Source organism: Cetorhinus maximus, chromosome 12 (assembly GCF_964194155.1).
Source record: "Cetorhinus maximus chromosome 12, sCetMax3.hap1.1, whole genome shotgun sequence".
NCBI lineage: Eukaryota > Metazoa > Chordata > Chondrichthyes > Lamniformes > Cetorhinidae > Cetorhinus > Cetorhinus maximus.
In genome coordinates this window covers 12,547,674-12,554,837 of record NC_135890.1, presented here as the reverse complement: position 1 = coordinate 12,554,837, position 7,164 = coordinate 12,547,674, and the positions used below count along the sequence as shown (strand labels likewise).

At 41.8% G+C, this 7,164-nt stretch overlaps 1 protein-coding gene across 1 annotated transcript in view; it reads right to left on the bottom strand.

The window, feature by feature from the left end:
• Nucleotides 1–5,760: 5,760 nt before the first annotated feature.
• LOC144687221 (uncharacterized) overlaps nucleotides 5,761–7,164 on the bottom strand; it is an 82,593-nt gene continuing 81,189 nt past the window's right edge. Inside the window, exon 26 of the mRNA XM_078553028.1 lies at nucleotides 5,761–7,115. The gene's annotated coding sequence lies outside the window, so the exon portion shown is untranslated. The remainder of the gene's footprint in view (nucleotides 7,116–7,164) is intronic.

Genomic DNA, 7,164 nt, shown 5'->3' with positions numbered 1-7,164 from the left:
TTTTTAAAAAGTGCACAAAAGGTTATGCTGACCCAAGCATTATTGTAGTCGAGGCATAACGACTGGACTTTAGAACATGGTAATGACCACTTAGCCGAACAAACCTGTTATTTTAAATATCAGTTGTACTCTTGTGTTTAATGTCATTTCCTTTTATGGGATGTGGGTGTCACTGGCAAGACCAGCATTGGTTACCCATCCCTAATTGCCTTTGAACTGAATGACTTGGAAAGCCATTTCAGAGGCCAGTTAAGAATCACACATAAGCGAGACCAAGCAAGGACAGCAGAATTTCTTCCCGAAAGGACATTAGTGAACCAGATGGGTTTTTATGACAATCAATAGCTTCATGGTCACCATTACTAACTAGCTTTCAACTCCAGACTTATTTATTTATTAAACTCCACCAACTGCCATGGTGGGATTTAAACCCATACCCCCTAGAGTATTAACCTGGACATCTGGATTACTGGTCCAGTGACGTTACCACCACGCCACTGTCTTCCCCCCCCACAATTCTTTCAGACAGGAGCCAAAATGCTTCTGCTGTTCTGAGGGAATACAGCAACTTGCATTTATATACCACCTTTGACACAGTAACACATTCCAAGGCACTTCATCAGAGTGATAGCAATCGAAATTTGATGCTGAGTGACATGAAATATTGGGGCAGATGACCAAAAGCTTGGCCAGAGAGGTAGGTTTTAAGGAGGGTCATAAAGGAGGAAAAAGAGGTGGCAAAATTTGGATAGGGAGTTCTAAATCTTGGGAATTTGGCAGCTGAAGGCATGGCTGCCAATGGTGGAACAATTAAAAATCAGGAGTTCTTGAAGCCAGAATTACAGCAGCTCAGTTATGGAGGGTTGTAGGACCGAAGGAGGTTCGAGAGAGAGGTGTGAAGAGACTTGAAAATGAGGATGAGAATTTTTAAATTGTAGTGTTGCTTAACTCGGAGCCAATGTTCATCAGTGAGCAGAGGAATGATAGATGAAATGTACTTTGCGAGTTAGGACACTGGCAACAGAGTTTTTTTGATCAAGTTCATGGAGGTGGGAAGGTGGGAGGAATACCAGGTGTGCGTTGGAATAGTCTAGTCTAGAGCTAACAATTGGTATGGATGAAGATTTCATCAGCTGAGCTGAGGCAGGAGTGGGGTCAGCGATATGAGGTTGGAAATGGGTGGCCTTGGTGATGGCTTAGCTATGCGTGCTAGGTCAACTTGAGGTCAAATATGACAAGTTTGCAGCCTGGTTCAGCCTCAGGTAATTACCAGAGAGAGAGATGGAACCTGTGGCTACGAAATAATCTGTGGTGAGGGCCAATAGCCTTAGTCTAACATCCAATACTGGATGTCGGACAAGCAATCTGACAATTGGAGAGATCAAGAGAAGTGGTGAGGTAGAGCTGGGAGTGGTCAACATGCATGTGGAAACTGATGGTGTTTTCTGATGTTCTGTAGTTGAGAAATAGGGGTCCAAGGATAAATCTTGGGGGAACACCAGATGCAAGTGTGCAGTAGAGGGAGAAGCCATTGCAGGTGATTCTGACTGAGTGATAAGGATGGAATTGGGTGTTCTGTACAGCTGGACAAAGGTTGAAAGGTGTTGAAGGATGGTGTAGTCAACCATGTGAAAGGCTACAGCTAGGACAAGGAGGGATCATTTACCATTGTCAGTCACATAGGATGTTATGACAAGAGCCTTTTCAGTACAGATTCTATGGTGTGGCAGAAACCTCCATGGAGTTCCAGAAGCCACCATACTTTCTACCCTTGCATGTCTGCTTTGGGGGACAAAGTATTGTGGATTTCAAAATTGACCCTTTGAGATCTGTCTCTTTTTTGTGCTGTGATATATTCGCATTAGTTGAATTTACACATGCAGGCACACAGAACTATAGATTTCTTATGACAGTTAATCATTATCTTATCAAAATCAACTGCACAGAGAACTCTCACATCTACCAGGCAAGCCTTGAGGTTTTTAAAAGGAGGAAAGTTTTTGCTAATCGATCTGCAGTGTCTACATTAGTCAGACTATGGTCTCTTCTTGGTCCTCCTTATCTGAGCCAACAAGATGCCCTATAATCCCTTGGCAAAAATAAACTAGACCAACTCAAGGAGAAATATTTGAGGAATTCATGTCACCTTGTTGTCTATTAACTTAAGGTCCAGGAGATAATTGTCACTAAGTACGTTACACAAATCCCTTTTGTGTAGTGGGTGCACAAGCTGGTATCAGATTCTAAAGGTCAGTGACCTGGGAAAAGCAATATCACCTGACCTCTAACCTAGTTCTACATTTTAGTTTGGACATCTGTCCCTCTGTTCTCAAACCATCTGGTTTTGGGTAAGATTAGGTATTAAACTAATGGGCCTCTATATCTCTCACCATCAAGGCAGCGTTTGACTTGAGTGTCATCAAGATGCCCTAGCAAATATGGTCAATGGAAATCAGGTGAGGTGGAAAGGTGGAGAAACTTTCCACTGCTTGGAATATACCTAGCACAAAGGAATATGGTTGGTGTTGTTGGAAACCAAACGTCTCAGTCCCAGGACATCGTTGCAGGAGCTCCTCAGGTCATTGTCCTAGGCCTAACCATGTTCAGCTGCTTCATCAATGACCTTCCCTCTGTTACAAGGTCAGAAGTTGGAATGTTCACTGATGATTGCACAATGTTCAACACCATTAGTGACGACTCCAATACTGAAGCAGTCTGTGCCCATATGCAGCAAGACCTGGATGACATTCAGGCTTAGGCTGATAAGTGGCAAGTAACATTTGTGTCAAAGTGCCAGATGCAATGACCATCTCCAACAAGAGAGAATCAAACAATCTACCCTTGATATTCAATGGCATTACCATCACTGAATCTCTCACTTTCAATATCCTGGGGTAATCATCAACCTGAAACTGAACTGGACCAACCATATAAATACTGTGGCTACAAGAACATGTCAGAGACTGGCAATTTAACTCACCTGACTCCCCAAAGCCTGTCCGCCATTTACAAAGTACAAATCAAGAGTGTGATGGAATACTTTCCACTTGCCTGAATGTGGCTCCAAAAACAGTCAAGAAGCTCAACACCATCCACCTTCAATGTTGCTGGGTCAAAATCCTGGAACTGCCTTCTTAACAGCACAGTGGGTGGACTGCAGCAGTTCAAGAAGGCAGCTCACCACCATCCTCTTAAGGGCAATTAGGGATGGGCAACAAATGCTGGCCCAGCCAGTGAAGCCCACATCCTGTGAATGAAAAAAAAAACCAAAAGTCCGCTTGATCAGCACCCCGTTCACTACCTTCAACATTCACTCCCTCCATCACTGACACAGTGGCAGCAGTGTACTGTATACAAAATGCACTGCAGCAACTCAAGATTTCTTCAACAGTACCTTCCAAACCCGCGATCTCTACCACTTAGGGCAGCAGATTCATGGGAACACCACCACCTGCAGGTTCACCTCCAAGCCACACACCATCCTGACTTAGAGCTACATTACCATTCCTTCACTGTCACTGGTTCAGAATCCTGGAAATCCCTTCTTAAACAGCACTGGGGGTACCCACACAAGATAGACTGTAGCGGTTCGAGAAGGTGGCTCACTGCCACTTTTTCAAGGGCAATTAGGGATGGGCAACAAAGGTTGACCTTGTCGGCAATGCCCACATGCCATGAAAGATTAAAGAAAGAGAGGACCAGAATTGGACATCGTAATCCTGGTGGAATCACATAAAGGCACCATAATACTGTTTTATTTTGAATGATCCAAGTCCTACCCGCATGCATTCCGCTACATTTATCTTCAACAAACGTCATCTGCCAGATGTGGGCCCATTCCCCATGGTAGCTAGCTCAGATTCTAATTATTTTCTCTTGGGTTCTGATTGGGCAGATCTTTGTATCAGCCATTGTATGTGTGTATTTTCTGCAGATATTTCTCCTTATTCAGTCTCATTAAGCTTCATAGAATGGTTACAGCATGGGAGGCCATTCTGCCCATCCTGTGTGTGCTGGCTCTCTGCAAGAGCAATTCTCCTTGTGCAACTCGCCCATCTTTTCCCCATAGCCCTGCAAATTCTTCCTTTTCAGAAAATGATCCAATTCCCTTTTGAATGCCATGAACAAATCTGCTTCCACCTGCAATGATTTGTGCACATATACTCCCAAGCCCCTCTGCTCCTGCACCCCCTTTATAATTGTACCTTTGATTTTACATTGTCACTCCACATTCTTCCTACCAAAATAAATAACTTCACACTTCTCTGCATTAAATTTCATCTGCCACTTGTATATCCATTCCACCAACCTATGCCCTTTTGAAGTTTAACACCGTGCTCCCCACAGTTCACAGTTCCGAGTTTTGTGCCATCCACAAACTTTGAAATTGTGCCCCTGTACACCCAAGCCAAGGTCATTATCAAGAGGAGCAGGGTTTCTAACGCTGACCCCTGGGGAACTCCTCTATAACCCTTCTTGCAGACCAAAGAACAACCGTTCACCACTACTCTCTGCTTCCTGTCACTCAGCCAATTTCATGTCCATGTTGCTACTGTCCCTTTTATTTCATGAGCACTAACTTTGCTCACAAGTCTACGGGGCAGCACTTTTAAATACCATACCATTTAGTGAAACTGCAACATCATTGCTTCTCCATTGACATCAATACAAAATAAACTTCTATATCATTGGCAGCCTTCCATCTCGTGAAAAGATGTTTTGTGCCTTGCTTGGTGTGGCTCAGGTTCCCCCACTCTGGCAGGGTAGTCTCTGCTTCCATAGGTAAATTGTTATTGCAGATCAATCCAATGTTGATAATTGTGACTCTCACTAATATGTACAAATTAAGATAACCTCAAAGGCATTTCATGCTTTGGGAGGCACCATATATCAGACACCATCTTTCTAATAAAAACAAAAAACTACTGCGGATGCTGGAAATCCAAAACAAAAACAGAATTACCTGGAAAAACTCAGCAGGTCTGGCAGCATCGGCGGAGAAGAAAAGAGTTGACGTTTCGAGTCCTCATGACCCTTCAGCAGAACCCCAGGTTCCAAACGGTTCTGCCTAAGTGATGATAGATTCCCATGCCTGCTGCGTTTTCTACTTGGTGGTCAGATATATTTCACACCCACAAAGGCCATTTTGGTTCTCCCTGGCACTACCCACCATCTGCTGTAGAACATCATTGCCAACTCGGGGCTTAGAATTACTGCATCAACTTTTGGTCAGCTTTTCCTAATCCGTACTTGCCAATTGTATTTCGCAGTGAGTGATGAGTTTTGTTTTGCTTGGTCCTAGGGTTAGTCTGAACCCATAACTCTAAAGCTCTGTGGATTTGCCATTGAGCGAAGAAAGTTAACATTTAACGCACCATTTGTGGGCTGATTGAACTGCTGGGTATGTCAAAGATATGTGTCCTTCAAACAGGAGCAATATGGGTACATCAGCTTATGTCTGATTACACTTCTGACATTTTTCTACATTAACGGCACAATATAATCGCAAGTTGTTAGGTGAAGCAGACAAGAGAAAAATTATAGAAGGTGACGTGGGGCTCCTGTAGGGGTAAAGCAAAAATATTTAGTCTGGCAACTCTGGGATATCTGTCTGTGCTGTACTCTATGGAACCAATTGTGGAGAGGTGTTTTTTAATGTATTAACATAGTGATAGGGAGTACTTTACCTCTTCCTTACTTTGTTCAACTTAGACTATTGTTGAGTTTCTAAATGCGAAAAGAAAATCTCTTCCACAAAACTTCAAAATTTTAAAAGTGTTTATTTTAACAAAAATTGTGTCAAATGTAGTATTTCTATTTTTGAATTACAAATAATCTTTATTTTGAGACTGATTAAATATGTACATGTTTACAAATAAATACAAAAATATAGTACACTTCAATTCTATATAATTGACAAAGTTAATTTTAGTCTGAACGTGACTTTAAAAGTACATTTTGATCCATAAAAAATGAAAACTGATCAAATGATAGCTTTGACAGTTCCGTGACAAGTAACAATAATCGTTAATGCATTTTCTATTTCAATATTTGCAAAAGTGTTTCTAACTATCACCCAAGAAATCTGAAGCAGCTTTCTGTGTTAAGTGATTTCCATTCAGTTTGTGTTTTAACTTTTGTGATTACATTGTTGAAGAGGAGTAACAAGGAAGGAAATTGAACTCATGGAGTTCACCTGTTAGCTGAGAGAATTGTGCTTAATGCACAGAAACTTTAAAAACAGCATTAAATACTGACTCAAACCAATACATATTTTGCTAAATGATATGTTTCAACAACTTAAACTATTTTCTAATGTTTTAGTGGACAAGAGGTAGATGACTCCCCATTAGGTTTCGACTGATTTCCTCAGGTGAAGATTATATTTCACAAAATATCAGCAAACCAGGATATTACAACCAGGTAAATTGGAGGATACCTGTGCCTTTTCAGGCAAATCCTGTCTGAATCCAAAACCACAAGTCACTTTCAGTTCTTCTAAGGGCTCTTTGCACGTGGCTGAACACAAAATTAGTGTTGTTGAGGTCTGTAACCTTGATGGGTTTACAACTGCTCAAAATAAAATACTGTTTAGTGGAGAAAGGGGTTTGGTGAGCATCTGCAAGAGCTTCCTACCACCAGTGGTTAAAAATATTCGGTAAGCTTCGAACATCGGAAGGCACTGCAGGATTGCCCCATCATCCCCCTCTCCACTCACTGCCCTAATAGGAAATCAATAATGTATGAAGTTTGGCCATGAAGGCAAGTCAATAGACATTGAGAAATAGGAAGCCTCATGGCTACACTGAAAAAGATTTGCGGCTTGCTGTCAGCCAGAATATCAGATCAAGTTTTCCAGCCGAGAGTTTGCCAAAATCAAGCAGAGGCTTTGAAATAGAATTCAGTCATGGCAACACACAAGGAAAAGAAATAAGATGCAGAAAAACTACTGTGGACACAATAAGGGAAAAACATACAGAGGCATTCTGTTGCGCTCTCTTCCAAATGCAAAAATCACACTCTGATCCTCTTGATTGCATAGGTTTACCTTAGTCATGCCATGTTGAGTTAACATGACTTAATGAAAGTGGATAGATATTTTGAGCTTCATTTTGCTGAAAGCAAAAAACAAGGCAGTGAGATTGAGAAGATTTCTCTTCCTCC